Consider the following 23,482-nt stretch of genomic DNA (forward strand, 5'->3'; position numbering starts at 1 on the left):
AGGATAGCCCAGATGATACTGTGGTAATAACTTCCAAAGATTAATGGCTAAAAATATATATTTATTTCTTGGTTATGTTCCATGTCCTTTGTGGGTGTACAGGGAATTTTATTCGTTACTTGTTCCATAGAAATTGCTCATTGCCAAGCCAAAGCAGAGAAAGAAAACTTCGGAGATTCTTGCATCATCAATTAAGAACTCTGTCTGAGAAATATCAAATAGTATTTCCCCTTAGCATTTATCTGTAAGAATAAATCACATGGCCCTACCCAATCGCAAGGAGGCCAGAGAGTACATTCCTGCCTTGTGCCTAGATGGAGGACAGACAGAACAATTTCGTGAATGTTACTACTACCATATGCCCTTTTATTTAACAATATTCCCTTTATTTTTCATCCCACACATGCAATAGCACCATTTTTAGTCCATGTAAGACAACCAGAAAGTTTGGTCTGCTTATAAAACTCAAAGTTTAGAAAATTTAGCCTCAAGGTGTAATGCACAACTCTAAAACCTCAGTGCCTGTCACCCAGCCTCACTGTTTTAGGGTCCCTCTGACCCATATGGCATCTTCTTTCTCCAGAGGACTTTCCAGAGACTGTGGCTCCTAAACTGTCTGGGTTCTGCTGCTTTGCTTAATTTGTCAAAAAGAAAAGAGAAAGAACCCAAAATAAAGAAAAATCACAGTGAAAGAGCAGAGATCACAACCAACACTGAAGAAATAAAATAAACTATAAGAGTATATTATGAGCAACTACATGGCTCAAATTAGGCAATATGGAAGAAATGGATACATTCCTAGAAACACATAAACCACCAAAACTGGAATAGGAATAACCAGAAAATATGAGCAGACCCATAACCAGCAAATTAATTGAAGCAGTAATCCAGAAACTACCAACAAATGAAATTCCAGGGCCAGATGGCCTCCCAGTGGAATTCAACCAAACTTTCAAGGAAGAATAAATACCTATTCTCCTGAAGCTGTTTCAAAAGACAGAAATCAAAGGCCATTGCTGCTATGAACATTGGGGTACAGATAGCCCTTCTTTTCACTACATCAGTATCTTTGGGGTAAATACCCAGTAGTGCACCTTCAGAGTCATAGGGAAACTCTATTTTTAATTTCTTAAGGAATCTCCACACTGTTGTCCAAAGTGGCTGCACCAACTTGCATTCCCACCAACAGTGTAAGAGAGTTCCCCTTTCTCCACATCCTCTCCAACACACGTTGTTTGCTGTCTTGTTAATTGTGGCCATTCTAACTGGTGTAAGGTGGTATCTCCATGTGGTTTTGATTGAATCTCCCTGATGGCTAATGATTATGACCATTTTTTCATGTGTCTGATAGCCATTTGTATGTCTTCTTCGGAGAACTGTCCATGTCTTCTGCCCATTTTTTGATGTGATTATCTGTTTTTTTGTGTGTTGAGTTTGAGGAGTTCTTTATAGATATCGGACATCAGCCCTTTGTCTGTACTGTCATTTGTGAATATCTTCTCCATTCTGTGGGTTGCCTCTTTGTTTTGTTGACTGTTTCTTTTGGTGGGCAGAAGATTGATCTTGATGAAGTCCCAAAAGTTCATTTTTACTTTTGTTTCCTTTGCCTTTGGGGGCATATCTTGAAAGAAGTTGCTATGGCTGATGTCAAAGAGGTTACTGCCTATATTTTCCTCTAGGATTTTGATAGATTCCTGCCTCAAATTTAGGTCTTTTATCCATTTCTATTTTATCTTTGTGTATAGTGCAAGTTTCATTCTTCTACACATAGCTGTCCAATTTTCCCAGCACCATTTATTGAAGAGACTGTCTCTTTTCCACTGTATATTTTTTCCTGATTTGTCAAAGACTAGTTGGCCATAGAGTTGAGGGTCTGTGTCTGGGCTCTCTACTCTGTTCTACCAGTCTATGTGTCCAGTTTTGTGCCAGTACCATGCTGTCTTGGTGATCACAGCTTTGTAGTAAAGCTTGAAATCAGGCAACATGATTCCCCCAGATTTTTCAACATTTCCTTAGAAATTTGGGGTTTCTTCTGATTCCATACAAATTTTAGGATTGTTTGCTCCCACTCTTTGAAAAATGCCGGTGGAATTTTGATCAGGATGGCATAGAAAGTATAGATTGCTCTAGGCAGTATACACATTTTAACAATGTTTATTCTTCTGATCCATGAGCATGGAATGGTCTTCCATCTTTTTGTGTCTTCTTCAATTTCTTTCATGAGTGTTCTGTATTACCTCGAGTATAGATCCTTTACCTCTTTGGTTAGGTTTATTCCCGGGTATCTTATGGTTATTGGTGCTATAGTGAATGGAATTGATCCTCTCATTTCCATTTCTATATTTTCATTGTTAGTGTATAAGAAAGCAACTGATTTCTGTACATTGAATTTGTATCCTGCCACATTACTGAATTACTTTATGAGTTCTAGTACTGTGGGGGTAGAATCTTTTGGGTTTTCCATATAAAGTATCATGTAATCTGTGAAGAGAGACAGTTTTATTTCTTCTTTGCCAATTTGAATAACGTTCATTTCTTTTTGTTGTCTGATTGCTGTTGCTAGGAGTTCTAGTACTGTGTTGAACAACAGTGGCAAGAATAGACATCCTTGTCATGTTCCAGATCTCAAAGGGAAGGCTGTCAGCTTTCTCCATTGAGGATGATATTCACTGTGGGTTTTACATAGATAGATTTTATTTATTTATTTATTTATTTATTTATTTATTTATTTATTAGATTTTTTATTTTTTATAAACATATATTTTTATCCCCAGGGGTACAGGTCTGTGAATCACCAGGTTTACACACTTCACAGCACTCACCAAAGCACATACCCTCCCCAATGTCCATAATCCCACCCCCTTCTCCCAAACCCCCTCCCCCCAGCAACCCTCAGTTTGTTTTGTGAGATTAAGAGTCACTTATGGTTTGTCTCCCTCCCAATCCCATCTTGTTTCATTGATTCTTCTCCTACCCATTTAAGCCCCCATGTTGCATCACCACTTCCTCATATCAGGGAGATCATATGACAGTTGTCTTTCTCTGTTTGACCTATTTCGCTAAGCATGATACGCTCTAGTTCCATCCATGTTGTCGCAAATGGCAAGGTTTCATTTCTTTTGATGGCTGCATAGTATTCCATTGTGTATATATACCACATCTTCTTGATCCATTCATCTGTTGATGGACATCTAGGTTATTTCCATAGTTTGGCTATTGTGGACATTGCTGCTATAAACATTCGGGTGCACGTGCCCCTTTGGATCACTACGTTTGTATCTTTAGGGTAAATACCCAATAGTGCAATTGCTGGGTCATAGGGCAGTTCTATTTTTAACATTTTGAGGAACCTCCATGCTGTTTTCCAGAGTGGCTGCACCAGCTTGCATTCCCACCAAGAGTGTAGGAGGGTTCCCCTTTCTCCGCATCCTCGCCAGCATCTGTCATTTCCTGACTTGTTGATTTTAGCCATTCTGACTGGTGTGCGGTGATATCGCATTGTGGTTTTGATTTGTATTTCCCTGATGCCGAGTGATATGGAGCACTTTTTCATGTGTCTGTTGGCCATCTGGATGTCTTCTTTGCAGAAATATCTGTTCATGTCCTCTGCCCATTTCTTGATTGGATTATTTGTTCTTTGGGTGTTGAGTTTGCTAAGTTCTTTATAGATTCTGGACATTAGTCCTTTATCTGATATGTCATTTGCAAATATCTTCTCCCATTCTGTCAGTTGTCTTTTGATTTTGTTAACTGTTTCCTTTGCTGTGCAAAAGCTTTTGATCTTGATGAAATCCCAATAGTTCATTTTTGCCCTTGCTTCCCTTGCCTTTTGCATTGTTCCTATGAAGATGTTGCTGTGGCTGAGGTCGAAGAGGTTGCTGCCTGTGTTCTCCTCAAGGATTTTGATGGATTCCTTTCTCACATTGAGGTCCTTCATCCATTTTGAGTCTATTTTTGTGTGTGGTGTAAGGAAATGGTCCAATTTCATTTTTCTGCATGTGGCTGTCCAATTTTCCCAGCACCATTTATTGAAGAGGCTGTCTTTTCCATTAGACATTCTTTCCTGCTTTGTTGAAGATTAGTTGACAAATGAGTTGAGGGTCTATTTCTGGGCTCTCTATTCTGTTCCATTGATCTATGTGTCTGTTTTTCTGCCAGTACCATGCTGTCTTGATGATGATAGCTTTGTAATAGAGCTTGAAGTCCAGAATTGTGATGCCACCAACGTTGGCTTTCTTTTTCAATATCCCTTTGGCTATTTGAGGTCTTTACTGGTTCCATATAAATTTTAGAATTATTTGTTCCATTTCTTTGAAAAAGGTGGATGGTACTTTGATAGAAATTGCATTAAATGTGTAGATTGCTTTAGGTAGCATAGACATTTTCACAATATTTATTCTTCCAATCCAGGAGCATGGAACATTTTTCCATTTCTTTGTGTCTTCCTCAATTTCTTTCATGAGTACTTTATAGTTTTCTGAGTATAGATTCTGGGTCTCTTTGGTTAGGTTTATTCTTAGGTATCTTATGGTTTGGGGTGCAATTGTAAATGGGATTGACTCCTTAATTTCTCTTTCTTCTGTCTTGTTGTTGGTGTAGAGAAATGCAACTGATTTCTGTGCATTGATTTTATATCCTGACACTTTACTGAATTCCTGTACAAGTTCTAGCAGTTTTGGAGTGGAGTCTTTTTGGTTTTCCACATATAGTATCATATCATCTGCGAAGAGTGATAATTTGACTTCTTCTTTGCCAATTTGGATGCCTTTAATTTCCTTTTGTTGTCTGATTGCTGAGGCTAGGACCTCTAGTACTATGTTGAATAGCAGTGGTGATAATGGACATCCCTGCCGTGTTCCTGACCTTAGCGGAAAAGCTTTCAGTTTTTCTCCATTGAGAATGATATTTGCGGTGGGTTTTTCATAGAGGGCTTTGATGATATTGAGGTATGTGCCCTCTATCCCTACACTTTGAAGAGTTTTGATCAGGAAGGGATGCTGTACTTTGTCAAATGTTTTTTCAGCATCTATTGAGAGTATCATATGGTTCTTGTTCTTTCTTTTATTGATGTGTTGTATCACATTGACTGATTTGCGGATGTTGAACCAACCTTGCAGCCCTGGAATAAATCCCACTTGGTCGTGGTGAATAATCCTTTTAATGTACTGTTGAATCCTATTGGCTAGTATTTTGTTGAGTATTTTCGCATCTGTGTTCATCAAGGATATTGGTCTATAGCTCTCTTTTTTGATGGGATCCTTGTCTGGTTTTGGGATCAAGGTGATGCTGACCTCATAAAATGAGTTTGGAAGTTTTCCTTCCATTTCTATTTTTTGGAACAGTTTCAGGAAATAGGAATTAGTTCTTCTTTAAATGTTTGGTAGAATTCCCCCGGGAAGCCGTCTGGCCCTGGGCTTTTGTTTGTTTGGAGATTTTTAATGACTGTTTCAATCTCCTTACTGGTTATGGGTCTGTTCAGGCTTTCTATTTCTTCCTGGTTCAGTTGTGGTAGTTTATATGTTTCTAGGAATGCATCCATTTCTTCCAGATTGTCAAATTTGTTGGCGTAGAGTTGAGCATAGTATGTTCTTATAATAGTTTGTATTTCTTTGGTGTTAGTTGTGATCTCTCCTCTTTCATTCATGATTTTATTTATTTGGGTCCTTTCTCTTTTCTTTTGGATAAGTCAGGCCAGGGGTTTATCAATTTTATTAATTCTTTCAAAGAACCAGCTCCTAGTTTCGTTGATTTGTTCTATTGTTTTTTTGGTTTCTATTTCATTGGCTTTTGCCCTGATCTTTAGGATTTCTCTTCTCCTGCTGGGCTTAGGGTTTCTTTCTTGTTCTTTCTCCAGCTCCTTTAGGTGTAGGGTTAGGTTGTGTACCTGAGACCTTTCTGGTTTCTTGAGAAAGGCTTGAACCGCTATATATTTTCCTCTCAGGACTGCCTTTGTTGTGTCCCACAGATTTTGAACCGTTGTATTTTCATTATCATTTGTTTCCATGATTTTTTTCAATTCTTCTTTAATTTCCCGGTTGACCCATTCATTCTTTAGAAGGATGCTGTTTAGTCTCCATGTATTTGGGTTCTTTTCAAACTTCGTTTTGTGGTTGAGTTCTAGCTTTAGAGCATTGTGGTCTAAAATATGCAGGGAATGATCTCAATCTTTTGTTACCAGTTGAGTCCTGATTTAGGACCGAGGATGTGATCTATTCTGGAGAATGTTCCATGTGCACTAGAGAAGAATGTGTATTCTGTTGCTTTGGGATGAAATGTTCTGAATATATCTGTGATGTCCATCTGGTCCAGTATGTCGTTTAAGGCCTTTCTTTCCTTGCTGATCTTTTGCTTGGATGACCTGTCCATTTCAGTGAGGGGAGTGTTAAAGTCCCCTACTATTATTGTATTATGGTTGATGTGTTTCTTTGATTTTGTTATTAATTGGTTTATATAGTTGGCTGCTCCCATGTTGGGGGCATAGATATTTAAAATTGTTAGATCTTCTTGTTGGACAGACCCTTTGAGTATGATATAGTGTCCTTCCTCATCTCTTATTATAGTCTTTGGCTTAAAATCTAATAGATCTGATATAAGAATTGCCACTCCTGCTTTCTTCTGATGTCCATTAGCTTGGTAAATTCCTTTCCACCCCCTCACTTTAAATCCGGAGGTGTCTTTGGGCTTAAAATGAGTTTCTTGGAGGCAAAATATAGATGGGTTTTGTTTTTTTATCCATTCTGATACCCTGTGTCTTTTGACAGGGGCATTTAGCCCATTCACATTAAGGGTAACTATTGAGAGATATGAATTTAGTGCCATTGTATTGCCTGTATGGTGACTGTTACTGTATATGGTCTATGTTCCTTTCTGATCTACCACTTGTACGCTCTCTCTTTGCTTAGAGGACCCCTTTCAATATTTCCTGTAGAGCTGGTTTGGTGTTTGCAAATTCTTTCAGTATTTGTTTGTCCTGGAAGCTTTTAATCTCTCCTTCTATTTTCAATGATAGCCTAGCTGGATATAGTATTTGTGGCTGCATGTTTTTCTCGTTTAGTGCTCTGAAAATATCATGCCAGCTCTTTCTGGCCCTCCAGGTCTCTGTGGATAAGTCAGTTGCCAATCTAATATTTTTACCATTGTATGTTACAGACTTCTTTTCCCGGGCTGCTTTCAGGATTTTCTCTTTGTCACTGAGACTTGTAAATTTTACTATTAGGTGACGGGGTGTGGGCCTATTCTTATTGATGTTGAGGGGCATTCTCTGAACCTCCTGAATTTTGATGCCCGTTCCCTTTGCCATATTGGGGAAATTCTCCCCAATAATTCTCTCCAGTATACCTTCTGCTCTGCTCTCTCTTTCTTCTTCTTCTGGAATCCCAATTATTCTAATGTTGTTTCGTTTATGGTGTCACTTATCTCTCGAATTCTCCCCTCATGGTCCAGTAGCTGTTTGTCCCTCTTTTGCTCAGCTTCTTTATTCTCTGTCATTTGGTCTTCTATATCGCTAATTCTTTCTTCTGCCTCATTTATCCTAGCAGTGAGAGCCTCCATTTTTGATTGCACCTCATTAATAGCTTTTTTGATTTCAACTTGGTTAGATTTTAGTTCTTTTATTTTCCAGAAAGGGCTTTTATATCTCTCGAGAGGGTTTCTCTAATATCTTCCATGCCTTTTTTGAGCCCGGCTAGAACCTTGAGAATTGTCATTCTGAACTCTAGATCTGACATATTACCAATGTCTGTATTGATTAGGTCCCTAGCCTTCGGTACTGCCTCTTGTTCTTTTTTTTTGTGTTGAATTTTTCCGTCTTGTCATTTTGTCCAGATAAGAGTATATGAAGGAGCAAGTAAAATACTAAAAGGGTGGCAACAACCCCTGGAAAATATGCTTTAACCAAATTAGAAGAGATCCCAAATCGTGAGGGGGGAGAAAGGGGATAAAAAGAGGTTCAAAAAGGAAGAAAGAAAAAAAAAAAGAAAAAAGAAAAAAAAAGAAAAGATAGGAATTAAAAGAAAACACATAAGAAAAATATAAAAAAGAAAAAATATATATATTAGATAAACTAGTTTAAAAACGTTAAAAAAGAAAAAGTAAAAGTTAAAAAAAAATTTTACCCGAAGGCGAGAAAAAAAAAACAAAAAATGAAAAAGAAAAACATTAAATTACCTGCAAGACTAAAAAAAATCACAGGGAAAAAGCCATGAGTTCCGTGCTTGGGTTTCTCCTCCTCTGGAATTCTGCTGCTCTTCTTGGTATTGAGACTGCACTCCTTGGTAGGTGAACTTGGCCTCGGCTGGATTTCTTATTTCTTCTGGGGGAGATTTCTTCTGGGGGAGGGGCCTGTTGTAGTGATTCTCAAGTGTCTTTGCCCCAGGCGGAATTACACCGCCCTTACCATGGGCCGGGGTGAGTAATCTGCTCGGGTTTGCTTTCAGGAGCTTTTGTTTCCTGAGCGTTTTCCATAGAGTTCTGGAGGATGGGAATACAAATGGCAGCCTCCTGGTCTCCCGTCCGGAGGCGCCGAGAGCCCAGGGCCCCACTCCTCAGTGCGCCCTCAGAGAACAGTGCCCAGTTACTCCCGTCTGCCTGACCTCTGGCCACGCTCCAAGTTCACCCAGCCTGTGGCTGGTTCAAGGTAACCCCGAGCTGTGATCTTACTCTTGGCTCTGTCTCTGTAGCCGGCTTTCCCGTTCCAATACCCGCAAGCTCTGCGACACTCAGACACCCCCGATCCTTCTGTGACCCTGCGGGACCTGAGGCCCCACTGACCCTGTGTGGGCTTCGCCCCGGGTAGCCTCTGGAGTGATGTCCCTCAGCAGAACAGACTTTTAAAAGTCCTTATTTTGTGGCGGTTGCTCCGCCGCTTGCCGGGAGCCGGCCCCTCCCCCCGGGGTCTATCTTCCTGTCGCTTTGTATTCACTTCTCCGCTGGTCCTACCTTTCAGAAAGTGGTTGTTTTTCTGTTTCCAGAATTGCTGTTCTTCTTCTCTTCGATCTGCTGATGGATTTTCAGGTGTTTGCAATCTTTAGATAAGCTATCTAGCTGATCTCCGACTAGCTGAAGTAGTCTCAGCCTGCTACTTCTCCACCATCTTGACTCCTCTCATAGATAGATTTGATGAAGTTCAGGAATGTTCCCTCTATTACTATACTTTGAATCGTTTTAATCAGGAACAGATGCTGTATCCTTTCCAATGCTTTTTCTGCATCAATTGAGAGGACCACGTGGTCCTTCTCTCTTCTCTTTTTGATTTGTTCTATTATGTTGATTGATTTGTGAATGTTGAACCTCACTTGCTATCCCATGGATAAATCCCACCTGCTTGTGGTGGATAAACTTTTTAATGTACTGTTGGATCCTATTAGCTAGGATCTTGTTGAGAATCTTGGCATCCATATTCATCAGGGATATTCGTCTGAAAATGTCCTTTTTGGTGGGTTCTTTGCCTTGTTTGGGATCAGGGTAATGCTGACTTCATAAAAAGAATCTGGAAGTTTTCCTTCTGTTTCTGTTTTTTGAAACAGCTTCAGGAGGATAGGTATTATTTCTTCTTTGAATGTTTGGTAGAATTCTCCAGGGAATCCATCAGGTCCTGGGCAAGACTTGTTTTTTGGGAGGTTTTTGATCACTGCTTCAATCTCATTACTAGATATTGGTCTATTCAGGTTGTCAGTTTCTTCCTGATTCAGTTTTGGAAGTTTATAGCTTTCCAGGAATGCACAATTTCTTCTAGGTTCCTTAACTTATTGGCATGTAGCTGTTGATAATAATTTCTGATGATTGCTTCTATTTCCTTGTTGTTAGTCGTGATCTCTCCCTTGTCATTCATAATTTTATTAATTTGGGTCCATCCTCTTTTCTTTTGTGTTAGTTTGGCCAATGGTTTATCGATCTTATTGATTCTTTCAAAAAACCAGCTTCTAGTTTCTTCAATGTGTTCTACTGTATCTCTAGTTTCTATCTTATTGATCTCTGCTCTAATTTTTTTTCTTCCTTTTTAAAAAATTTATTCTCAGCATAACAGTATTATTTTTGCACCACACCCAGTGCTCCATGCAATCCATGCCTTCCCAAATACCCACCACCTGGTATCCCGACCTCCCACCCCCCACCCCCCGCAACTTCAAACCCCTCAGATTGTTTTTGAGAGTCCATAGTCTCTCATGGTTCACCTCCCCTTCCAATTTCCCCCAACTCCCTTCTCCTCTCTAACTCCCCATGTCCTCCATGCTATTTGTTATGCTCCACAAATAAGTGAAACCATATGATAATTGACTTTCTCTGCTTGACTTATTTTACTCAGCATAATCTCTTCCAGTCCCGTCCATGTTGCTGCAAAAGTTGGGTATTCATCCTTTCTGATGGAGGCATAATACTTCATAGTGTATATGGACCACATCTTCCTTACCCATTCGTCTGCTGAAGGGCATCTTGGTTCTTTCCACAGTTGGGCGATCATGGCCATTGCTGCTATGAACATTGGGGTACAGATGGCCCTTCTTTTCACTACATCTGTATCTTTGGGGTAAATACCTAGGAGTGCAATTGCAGGGTCATAGGGAAGTTCTATTTTTAATTTCTTGAGGAATCTCCACACTGTTTTCCAAAGTGGCTGCACCAACTTGCATTCCCACCAACAGTGTAAGAGGGTTCCCCTTTCTCTGCTCTAATCTTGATTATTTCCCTTCTCGTGTGTGGGGTTGGCTTAATTTGTTGTTGATTCTGAAGTTCTTTACAGTGTAGAGACAGCTGGTATATTCTGGATTTTTTCAGTTTTTATGAGAGAGGCTTGGATGGCCATGTATTTCCCCCTTAGGACCGCCTTTGCTGTATCCCATAGGTTTTGGACCAAAGTGTCTTCATTCTAATTGGTTTCCATGAATGGTTTAAGTTATTCTTTGATTTGCTGGTTGATCCAGTTTCAAAGCATTGTCATCTGAGAATATGCAGGTAATAATCTCAGTCTTTTGGTATCAGTTGAGCCCTGATTTGTGACCCAGTATGTGGTCTATTCTGGAGAAGGTTCCATGTGCAGTCGGGAAGAATGAGTATTCTGTTGTTTTAGGGTGAAATGTTCTGTGTAAATCTATGGGGTCAATCTGGTCCAATGTGTCATTCAATGATCTTGTTTCTTTATTGATTTTCTGCTTGGATGATCTATTACTGAGAGTGGCATGTTAGGATCTCCTACTATCAATGTATTCATACCAATATGACTCTATCTTGATTAGCAGTTGTCTTATATATTTGGCTGCTCCCGTATTAGGGCAAAGATATTTACACTTGTTAGATCTTCTTGGTGGATAGATCCTTTAAGAATGATGTAGTGTCCTTCTGTACCTCTGACTACGGTCTGTAGTTTAAAATCTAATTTAACTGATATGCGAATCACTACCCCAGCTTTCTTTTGGGGCCCACTGGCATGAAAGATGCTTCTCCATCCCTTCACTTTCAGTCTGGATGTATCCTTATGTTCAAAATGGGTCTCTTGCAGACAACATATGTATGGGTCCTGTCGTTTTATCCATTCTGCAACTCTGTGCTATTTTATGGGAGCATTTACACCATTCCTGTTGAGAGTGATTATTGAAAGATACATTTTTATTGACATCATGTTGCCTGTGAAGTCCTTGTTTCTATAGATTATCTCTGTAAATTTCTGTTCTATGACACTCGTGGGTTCTTTCTTCTTTTATAGAACCCCCCTTAATATTTCTTATAGTGCTGGCTTGGTGGTCACGTACTCTTTTAAACCTTGCTGGTCTTGGAAGCTCATTATTTCTCCATCCATTTTGAATGTCAGCCTTGCTAGATAAAGTATTCTTGGCTGCATGTTCTTCTCATTTAGTGCCCTGAATCCCTTTCTGGCTTGCCAGGTTTCTGTGGCCAGGTCTGACATTATTCTGAAGGACCTTCCTCTGTAAGTAAGGACTCTCTTCCCCCTAGCTGCTCTCAAGAACTTCTGTCTAAAATTATTCATCAGTTTCACAATCTGCTGTCCTGAGGTCTTTCTAAATTCTATGATCTTGGCGGGGATCCTTCTGCCTCTAGGACATGAACACTGGTTCCATTTCCCAGGTGGGAACAATTTTCATGGAAAATTTGTTCAACTAGACCTTCTAGTCTTCTTTCTTTCTGCTTCCCCTCAGGGATCCCAATAATTCTGACGTTAGAACATTTCATGGTGTCATTTATTTCCCTAATTCTGTTTTTACTTCTAAGCTGTTTGTTCCAGGCCTCTCCTGATTCTTTTTATCTATCAGTTTGTCCTCTAGATCACTAATTCTATCTTCTGCCTTAGTTACCCTAGCTGTTAGAGAATTTAGATTAGATTGGATCTCACTGATTCCATGTTGTCATTAATGGTTTTCTCCAACCTAGCCATTGCCTGGATAATTGTTACCCTGAATTCCCTTTTCGACATACTGTTTATGTCCATATCCAATAGCTCTGATGGAAAGGACACAGTCTCTGAATTTTTCCTCTGTTGGGCATTCCTCCTCCTAGTCATTTTGGTGAGAGGTGGTTGAGGAGGTATGTACCTGGATGTATCAACCATGATCCAGGCAAGGTGCACCCTGGAATGCTTCTGAGCAATCAGGCATCCCCACCAAAAAGAAAGAAAAAAGAAAAAGAAAGAAAGAGAGAGACAGGGAAAAAAAAAAAGAGAGAGAGAAAAGACCCAGCCAGAATGGGCCCGAAAGGTAAGATTTATAAGTATACAAACAAAAAGACCAACAAAAGTAAATGATAATAAAAGAACCCAGCCAAAATGAACCCCCAAAACAAGATTTATATAATACCAGAACAAAAAAAAATACACAGAAACACTGACAGAGGAAAATGTTGGGAGGGTGGTTATAAATCCTTATTGTGGGTAAGGAAGATTATTTTGATTCTTCCTGGCTGTATCTTGACATCTTTGTTAAAAGACTCAACTTTCCAGAAATAAAGGGAGATTAAAACTGCTTTATATATAGGGGTATGTATGGAAAAAGTTCACATTAAAAGGTTATTATGCAATATATTGTATTGAACCTCGCATTGTATTGGTAAATAGGTTAAAAAATTAAAAAGAACAAGTGAGAATGAATTAAAAATAAAAGTTGTATCTATGAAATATACAGGTTTTAGGGCAATACCACAAGCTTAATATCTTGTTTTTCCCTGATATTGGGGTTTTATAGTTTTATGGGGCCCCTGTGGTGGTTTTGGCTGGCTTTCATTCTTTTGACTGGCTTTCTCAGGGAGGGGGCTGCCATGTTGTTTTTCAGTCTGTCTTGCTTGGGTTGAGTGGGTTGAGTCCTCCTGCTCCCTATCAAGGGGCTGGGCTCTGTGGAAATCGGTTTTTCAGGCTTATGTTCTCTGGAGATTTTTGTTCTTTGGCGGCTTTTTGCAGCTTTTCTGAGGTTTGATGGAAAGCAAACTGCACCCAGACTTCTGTCTCAGAGAGAGGCCTCAGTCTACTCCCCTCTGGGTAGTCCAGAATACAAGACTCCCCCATCTGCAAAGTCCACTGAGCTGTGCAACCTCCTACAGGCAGTGTACATCCCCAGTCACCATCTCAGGGGTCGCCCAAAGGGCCCAGTTGTCTCTGCATCCCTGTGTTAATAAAACTGCGAGCGACATTGGTCCAGGGAGTCTGCTTCCAGTGACTGCCTTTGCCAGGACAGCTTTGTGGTGTCCAGACTGCCTGAGAGATCCCAACCAGATAGCATGCTGAGATTTTCAAGCCTGTGCTGGGAGTGTTCAGATTCTCGGCTGGTCCTAGACACACTGGCTAGCACCTGCATGGAGCTCTCTTAGGAGAGGGTGGGGAGTGAATTTCAGGCCCTGGTCATGCAGTGCACATGCAGAGTGCAAAAGGCTGTGGTTCTAGAGAGCACTGGCTGGCATCCACCCAGACTCCTTCATGCGCTGGTGAGAGTGCGTAGAGCCTAGTGCTGGGGCAAGTAGTGGAAAGCCAGGGGCTCAGGGACCACAGCTTGGAGTCTTAGCTGCATTCTCTCTGGCATGGGTAGTCGCTGGTGGTGGCTCTCCTGGGTCCATGGGCTTAGGCCTGTGCCCATGACCTCCCGATTCCACCAGTTGGCCCTTAAGATCTTTTGCTCTTTTTGAGTGATTTTAACCAACTCCAGGTTAATGCACCCTCACAGGGCACTTCGTATTGGGGTATTACTCTCCACTCTGTCACTTGTGGTGGCTCCCTTCCCCTTCTGTTTATCCGATATCAGTCCAATCATTCCCACTCCACTTTACCCCCACTGGATTCTTCTGCCCCTGTAGAGATTCAGAAGTGTATAATCCTACATCCCAGACTGATTTCATGGGTGTTCAGAGTGTTCTGGTAGATAATTAGCTCACTTTAAGGGACCGGTTGAGACAGGGTCTCCTACTTCTCTGCCATCCTGCCCCACCCTCTAGTTACCATTGGTTTTAAATATAACACCATATGCAAAGAGCAGTCTATATTAAGTTGATGGCCACCTAAGTTTGAACCCAATCTGAAAGTACTTTATTTTTACCTCTCCACCCATGATTTATGTATATGATGCCATACTTTAAATTCTTTAATTTTGTGACTCCTTTGATGTTTGTAAATATAATCAATTCTATTGCTTTTGTGGTTTAACCTCCATACAGGCTTCCTAAGTGATTACAAACATTTGATGAAAGTAGTGGATTATTCACCTCTGACTCTTTTTCCTATTTTTTTCTACTACTGACTATTAAGTTTTCTTTAGAAAGAATTCCCTTTATCCCTTCTTATAAGGCTGCCTCAGTGTTTCAATTTTGTCTGGGAAACTCTCTTTCTCTTTCAATTCTGAATAATAATAGAATATTAGAATATTCTTGGTTGTGTTTCCCCCCACCCCCTTCAGCACTCTGTATGTATCATACCACTCCTTTTGGCCTACATAGTTTCTGCTAAAAACAAACAAACAAAAACAAAAACTGCTGGTAGCCTTATGAGGTTTCCCTATATGTAATAATTTTCTTTTCTCTTGCTTCTCTTACAATTCTCTTTATCACTACTTTTGCCATTTCAGTTACTATGTGTTTTGGTGTGGACCTCCCTGGGTTTTGTTGGGGCCTCTCCTTGTCCCCTGAGAGACTTTGATTGCTGGGCACAATGATAGTGAGGATACTTTCTCTGTGCTCTCAGGTATAAGGTTTGGCTTCTCGGACTATGGGTATGCTGCTGTGTATGGTTATTTTCCCTGTTCTCTAGGGCAGAAGCCACATATTTTCTGCCAGAGTTGCTTGCATGGTATGTCAAGGCAGGAGCAACCTTGGCATGATGCCTTCCAAGTGGGGTGGGTTGGTTGGGGTGGAGCCACAGGGGATAATGGAGGTAGAGCATATGGTGCTAGCAAGACAGGTGGTTCCCACAAGTGTCCAGATATCTAAACTGGGAGGTGGTGGGAATAGAGACTTCCAGCTCTTTTGGTCTTAGAAAAGTCTCCTAAAGATCCCACACCTCCAATTCATATTCTAAGATTAGTAAATAAATCTCCTTTATATATACCCTGGTTCTTTTCAAACTGCTACTTCTATGCTGTGTCTTGGCCATTTCCTATTATACCCCAGCTCTCCCAGAACTAAACCCACTGATTCTTAAAATATCAGGAATTAAGCTCCACTGATTGTAAAAACTCACTGAGGTAGGTCTTACCAGTTTCAAAGCCAGATGGGGACTTATGTTCCTAATGTGGGTCTGTCCCTCTTGTTTCTCAGTGCTTGTGGTGTCCCTTCTTTCTGTGGCAAGTGTTCCTGGAGGCTTGGTTCCAAATTGTGTTTCTGTCTCTTCTACCCTTTCTGTGTGGCTCCTCTCTATGATTTACTGTGAAAAGTCTCTTCTGCCAGTCTTCAGATTATTTTTTGGGTTAGTTGTACTGATAGAGCTAGTGTTTTGCTGTGTTTGTGGGTCAAGGTGAGCTTAGAATCCTCCTACTCTGTATCTTCCCAGAAGTCCTACAAGTATTTTTAAAAGACTTAAATTCAGTGTTTGTAAGGATTTGTTGTTTGTTGCTACCTTACTTTTTTTGTGTGTGGGTTATTACTTAGCAACACATTTTAAAAATGTTTAACAAATGGTTTGCTTAAATGCTATTCCTACCATTTTACAAGCATTTAGTCATTACTTTGAAAAATAGAATATGATAATTGCACATGTATCACCTGTGATCCCTATGTTCATTGGTTAAATCTTGTTGATAATATTGCCTCTGTATGTTTTGCATTTATTTTTAATAATCTCCTCCCCACTGAGATTAAGCATACACTATTCAAGGTTTTTAAAAGTTTTCTAGTATGTGAATTTTAAGTGTATGAAAGCATATACTTTAAATTATGAACTATTTATTTTAGAAATTTGAAAAACTTGAATGTTCTGTTTGTTATTCTGCATAACAAATTATTGAGTTTGGAGATTTAAAACAATAAGAATTTATTTGCTTTCAATTCTGTAATTGGATCAGAGGATGGCAAGGATTTCTTATCTCTGATAAGAAAGACTACATGGGTCAGATGGAAAGACTCAAGAATGGGCTGAGCCCAATCACATGTTGGCACACTGAAGCTGGGGACAAGTGAGAGCTCAACTGCGCTGCTGGCTAAGAGCTTAGATTTTATTTTCATGGCCTCTCCATATGGCTAGGTTAGGCTTCTCACAGCATGGCTGTCTCTGGGGCACTCAAATTACTCACAGAATATGAAAGCAGAAGGTGCCATGTTTTCTTAAAGGTTGGGTCTGGAACTGGCAGTGTCATTTCTGCTGTATTCCATTAATTAAAGTGGGTCACAGGGTCCTAATAGATTCAAGAGCAGCAAACCACAAACAGGGTGAATACTGGGAAGACCTATTCACTGAAACCCAGCAAACAAATAGTCTACAACAGGCTTATTCTATCAATGGAGATCCATCCTAAGGGAATGATCTTAAATCTGGAAAAGGCTTTGTTCACAAAGATGTTAATAAAAGCTCTCAGTAAAAGTATTAGCAATAATGGAAATACCTTTTATTTTTAACAGACATTATTTATTAGTAAAAATATTTTTAAAATTCGGATATATTGGGAGGGTGAGAAAGATGGCAGAGAAGGATCCCGAGCTTACTCTGTCCCATGGACATTCTGAGATTGACAGAAGCATTTGTAAAATTAACTCTGAAAACGACCCAAAGATTGGCAGAACAAACTTATAAATGATAAAGATAAGTTACAGTGAAAAAAGGGTAGTAGGGGCAGAAAGGTGATTGGGAACCAAAACAAGAAGGACACCCCAAGCATGGAAGTTTGAGATGATTAGTTCCCACACTAGGCATCAAAGACCGGCTTGGGGAAGATGCGTCTCCGTAACAGTTGGCTTTTTGAGAACTAGTGGGTCTTAACTTTAGGAGCTTTTAAAATGAGCAAGGATAAATTTGGTACATTAAAAATCAGTGGACTTAACTCTGGGGGACCCAGAGTGCAATAGGAAACGAGTCCCCACCCACACAGTCCCCACTATAGAGTCTGCATAATAACTCAGCCCAAGACTGAGCTCAGAAATAACAGTTTGCAAAACACCTAGGGTATATGTGAAGATTTATTTCAGAATCTCAGAATGTTCACTGGAGTGACAGGGATCTTCAGGAGATAACTCTAAAAACAAAAACAGTGGTGGGCACCACTTCTTTCTTTCTCTAGCCCAGACAGGACATTTGGTTGTAGAGTGTTGGCACTGGTTCCCATATCTTACTAGTATCTTAGGCTCCATCCCTACAGATTCCCCTATCCAACCCACCCACTTGGCATGCACCCCCCCCCCCCCGGTCCCCCCCCCCCCCCCCCAAATTGCCCCTTGCCTTGACACACAATGCAAGAAAGGGACCAGTACCAAAGTGACCCTGTTCCTGGAGTAGGGGGAGATAATCCTATACACTGGAATGTCTACAGTTCCAGCACATGAACCTTTTGACTGGCAGCACAGAGAATGCCCTGCCAATCAGTGTGATTACAGCCCTGGCTGAAGGACGAGGGGTCAGGCATCTGGTCTATAATGTGGCCACACAGAGAGAAACTCTGTTATTCAGTGTAGTCATAGCTGTGGCAGAGAGACTAAGTACAGACAGTTACCCTAACTGCTGACCCTAACTCCCTATGGTCTGTGATAGCCTTAGATTCTCCACAGCACAGGGATCAAACTCTGCTCAATGTGCCTGGGGCAGGTAAAGTGGGTTACTGCAGCTGACAAGGCTGAAAGGCAAACACAGCTCAGCAACAATAGCAGGGTGTACATAGGTCACAGAGAAGACACCTTGGAGCACTTCATTCTGGCAACTGGGGGCATTGTGCTCCAGGGTGCCACAGAATCTCATTTACACAAGACCACTATTTTGAAGGTCAGGGCATATAGCTGACCTCCCTATTACTTAGAGACAAAAAAGAGACAGAGGAATATGTACCAAACTAAAAAAAAAAAAAAAAAAAAAAAGTACCAAAAAAAAAAAAGTAAAAAAGAGCAAAAACACTAAATGAATCAGAGATACATGCCTGATAAAGTATTTAAAGAAAAGGCAATAAAATGGACTTGGGAAAAGGGTGGAGGACCTCAGTGAGAACTATGGAAAAAAATATATAAAAAGAACCAATTAGAGATGATGAACTCAATAATTGAAATAAAAATACACTAGAGGGAGTCAATAACAGATTAGAGGAGGCAGAACAGCACAATAATTTGTAAGAAAGGGTAATGGAAAGTAACCAAGCTAAGCAAAAAGACCAAAAAACAACAAAAAATAAGAATAGATTAAAGAATCTCAGTGACATCATCAAACATAATAACGTTCACATTATAGGGATCCCAGAAGGAGAAAAAATAAAGAGACGAGTAGAAAAATTATTGGAAAAGGAAAAAGACTTCCAGATCCAGAAAGTACAGAGAGTCCCCATGTAAATTAACCCAAGGATGTCCACACCTTCACTTCACTTCCTTACCATGACATGTAACAATTAATATGGCAAAAAGTAATGATAAGAGAGAAATTTTAAGACGCAAGAGCGGGCACATGTTGTGATGAGCACTGGGTGTTAAACACAAATAATGAATCACTGAACACTACATCAAAAGCTAATGAGGTACTATACAGTGGCTAACTGAACATAATAATAATAGAAGACATCAAGAGAAAGAAAGGGAGTTCTATACAAGGGAAACTCCATAAGGCAATCACCTGATTTTTTTAGCAGCAACTTTGGAAGCCCAAAGGGACTGGTGTGATGTATTCAAAGTGGTTGAAGGAAAGACTCTGCAACCAAAAATGCTCTGCTCAGGAAGGTTATCATTCAGAATAAAAGGAGAGAATTTCCTAGACAAAAGCTAAAGGAGTTGCTCACCACCAAGGCAGCCTTATATGAAGAACTAAAAGGAAATGAGCAAAAAAGAAAATTCTAGGACTAAAAGGTAATTGGGTGATGGCATTACAAAGGCATGGGATGTGATGAGCACATAAATTACTGAACACTACATTTGAAACTAACAATGTACTATGTTTTGACTAATTGAATTTAAATAAAATTTGTTTCTGTTTTTGCTGTTCACCTCCTTTCATGCTTCCCATTACTCTATCTTCCAGATCACTATGTTCTTCTGCATCCTTTAATCTACTCTTGGTTCCCTCTAGAGTGTTTTTTATTTCAGTTGTATTCTTCAACCCTGATTGGGTTTTTTTTTTTTTTTTAAGATTTTATTTATTTATTTGACAGAGAGAGAGGGATCACAAATAGGCAGAGAGAGAGGAGGAAGCAGGCTCTCTGCTGAGTAGGGAGCCCGACGTGAGGCTTGATCCCAGGACCCTGAGATCATGATCTGAGCCGAAGGCAGCGGCTTAACCCACTGAGCCACCCAGGCGCCCCTGATTGGTTATTTTTATTATTTTCTACAGCTTTATGGAAGGCCTGAGTTCTTCCACTGTTTTCTCCATCCAAGTGAGTATCTTTATGAGCATTATTTTATATTCTTTATCAGGTATATTACTTATCTCTGTTTCATTTAGTTATTTTTCTGATTTTTTTCTTATTATTTCTTTTGAAACATTCTGTCTCCTCATTTTACTTGACTTTTTGTATTTGTTTCTATGGATCAGGCAAAAAGGCTACTTCTCTTAAACTTGAAGGAATGGTCTTGTGTATGGTATCCCCTAAGCAGACTGTGTGTGTTTTGTGACTTTTGCTGGCTGGAGCTGTGGCTGCATATGCTAGTTATTATTTTAAAGCATGGCTTTTAAAAAGAAAGGAAAAGAAAACAGACCAAGAAAGAAAAGAACAAAAATAAAAATAATAAAGCAAGTAAAATATATAAAGTAAAAAAAAAAATTTTAAAAAGAAAAACAGAAACTGTGACTTGTTATTTCGTGCCCCATCATCACAGGGGGGCTGGTGTGGGCTTGTGGACCTTGGGCTCACTGAAGTGGCAAACTCACTGTGAGCTGGACCCTACTTCAGTCTGGGATTTTAAGGTAGAAGGGAAGAGAGCTGGGTTTGCTAAAGCTGCAAGTTCATTAAGATAACCAGACTTGCCTGTGACAGTGTCCAGACCCACTGTAGTCTAGGATTTTAAGGTGAAGTGGGGATGTAAACTGTATCATTCTCTAGTCTCTCTGCCTGGAGAACTTTCCTACAGCTTCTCTACCACTTGACAGAGTTCTAGTGTTGTCTCTTTTATATGCTAGTTGCTCTTTTAAACTGTGGCTTTTTTTTTTTTTTCTCCTGTGCCCAAAGACAGAGGAATATATTCCTAGTTCTTCAGTACTCTCTTTCCCCAATGCTGTTTGCAGCATTGGGGATGGGGCTTCACTTCCTTACTGTGTCTCTGTCTCTCTTGCCATCTGTCTCCGGTTGTTCGGTAGCTACTGTCAGCACTCAGTTCTTCTTCTTCTTCTTCTTTTTTTTTTTTTAAAGATTTTATTTATTTATTTGACAGAGAGAAATCACAAGTAGACGGAGAGGCAGGCAGAGAGAGAGAGAGAGGGAAGCAGGCTCCCCGCCAAGCAGAGAGCCCTATGCGGGACTCGATCCCAGGACCCTGAGACCATGACCTGAGCCGAAGGCAGCAGCTTAACCCACTGAGCCACCCAGGCACCCAGCCCTCAGTTCTTCTTTAGGAGGAATTGCTCTATAGGTATAATCTGGTGGGAACAAATTAATTTGTATCCTCTGGTGTTTCCATCTTTGTAACACTGTGAGGATCACAGAGCTTTGGTTTCTAAGACTGAAGGTCAGGCTTGGGTTCTAACATTTACAACCACTGGCAAATTACTCAGTCTCTCTGTAGTGGAAGCATATTGGATTACTAGCCTAGCACCTAACCATAAGATTATAATAGATGTGCCTTATATATTTGATATTATTCGGTTTCCTTACCATAGTTAACTACATCAGTAGATGCTATCCCGGGCCCACAAATTGTTTTAGATATTTACAGTAGGCTCAGGCTTTCTCTAGGTGGCTGGACCATAATATGTATGCTCAGAGGCTGTAGGCAGCCATATTTCTTGCTGTATGAATGGAGATATAAAAGGTACACACATGTTGTGATGTAGGTCCAGAGAAAGTAACATAGATGATAGATATACTAGAGACCCACTACTATTTCATTCCCAGTGCCCACCTGCACTTCTGTCAAGAGATAAATCTGGATGGTTCTGGAGAGGCATTTATTCCCCCATCTTGATAGCATAGCTGAAAGCTGGCTTAGAAGGTTTGAGTTAGCACAACTGCAGAGCATGCCCATATTAGCCACTGAATTCAGAGTCTCTCCTTTTCTAACAAGGCCATTTCTGTGACCTGAATCTTCCAATGTAATACAGTCACGTAGCTAATTCCTGACCACTGGCCCTATGATTTTGTAGAACATTATGGGAGCAGACCCTGTCAGTATTAGAACTTCAGCCTTGGTGCATGAAGATCATCTATACCCTACTTAACCAATGGGATATTAAGATCCGGAATGATTACATCCTCTCTGCTACTTCTAAAGTTTCCTTTTGTTATCTTTATTTTATAATTGCACTGTGTATTACTAAGGGTTTGAATTCACATCTCCTTTACAGGACAATTTCTTTCTTTGAGATAAGGGAATCTATTATAAGTCCTTTTATGTTCAAGTTGGGTTTCTGTTACTAGTAAATCAAAGAGTCACAGTCACATTAAGGCCTAAGCCACAATGATTTCTTTTAAAAAGTGGGGCAAACAATACCAAGTGAGAAAATAAATATAAAGCAATATAGTACACACAAAATATTCTATCTATTTAAGCAGAATATTTCTTAAGGGATCAAGTTTACAAAGATATCCAAATGACTGAAGGATCTTGGAAATAAATTACTTTCTCTTATGTAATTTGATTTAGTGATGGGGCAATTTGATTCAGTATTCTATAAAGATTTATAAAATTTACTGCACTCAAATTCTGTTATAGTTGACCTTTTTCTTTCTCACATTTATCCTACTTTCTTATTCTTTTCTATTAATTTTCATTCCCAATTTGTTTCTTTTCATCTATTTATTACTGCATCTTTTTGAAAATATTTGTTCATTTTACTAATCCTTAAATCTCCTTATTTTTCTTTTAACTTTACAGGCTTTGTACAGTTAGAATGCTTTTGGCAACTAGCAACTCCTCTAGCACCAACCTGGACTCTGACTAAAACAACACATAACTTTATTATTTCGTATAAGATGAAGTCTGCCGGTGAGTCAATAGTTGGTTAAGTTAGAATCTAAAAAAGATGCCAGGGTCCCCTGTTCTTTCTGCCTTGCCTCTCTGCCCTCTTCAGCCTGTTGGGTTTTGTCCTGAAGCTCTCATCCCTTATAATCAGAGGTTGCTCCTTGCTGTTCTGGTTGTCATATCACAAAACAACATCCAGACAAAAAGACTCCTTTTCTTCATTTGTGTCCTTTCTTAATCAAAAAATGCTTTCCTAGAAGCCCCCAGAGACTTTTTCTCCTGTCCCCGGAGCAAGCATTACACAGCATGGCGATTCATAAACTAACTGTTAGCAAGGGGTGGGGTAGGATTAGTGGTACTGGCTTCAGAAGTGAAATGCACAATTTTACATTACTGGAAAGCTTTGCCTGTCCATATTGAGATTCCTTTGGGAATGTAGAGGGCAAGGCAGAAATAAAGAGTTGGGCAGAACTTTTAATCACCTAAAAGCTATGATGCTGCCCCTTACAAAGCAGTATATTCTCTTGGCCCTTCGTCTGGCCCCTCAATGTTCTTACATGATTGTGTGAGTCTTTTGCATCATGTTTAAATCCTGGCTCTCTCAATTACTGCTTTAGGATGTGTGCAATTAACTGTTTCCTTATTCAAAAATTGGAATAATAACAACACCATATTCACAGTGTTGTTTTTTCCCTCTTTTATTTATTTTTTAATTTATTTTTTATTTATTTTCGGCATAACAGTATTCATTATTTTTTCACCACACCCAGTG

At 39.9% G+C, this 23,482-nt stretch overlaps 1 long non-coding RNA gene across 1 annotated transcript in view; it reads left to right on the forward strand.

Moving 5' to 3' along the window:
* LOC132002739 (uncharacterized) overlaps positions 1 to 22,720 on the forward strand; it is a 67,635-nt gene extending 44,915 nt beyond the window's left edge. The window contains exons 2-3 of the long non-coding RNA XR_009399991.1: positions 19,928 to 19,970; positions 22,624 to 22,720. This is a non-coding gene — a long non-coding RNA (uncharacterized LOC132002739). The remainder of the gene's footprint in view (positions 1 to 19,927; positions 19,971 to 22,623) is intronic.
* Positions 22,721 to 23,482: the final 762 nt, after the last annotated feature.

This window comes from Mustela nigripes, chromosome 15 (genome assembly GCF_022355385.1).
Source record: "Mustela nigripes isolate SB6536 chromosome 15, MUSNIG.SB6536, whole genome shotgun sequence".
In the NCBI taxonomy this organism is placed as follows: Eukaryota; Metazoa; Chordata; class Mammalia; order Carnivora; family Mustelidae; genus Mustela; species Mustela nigripes.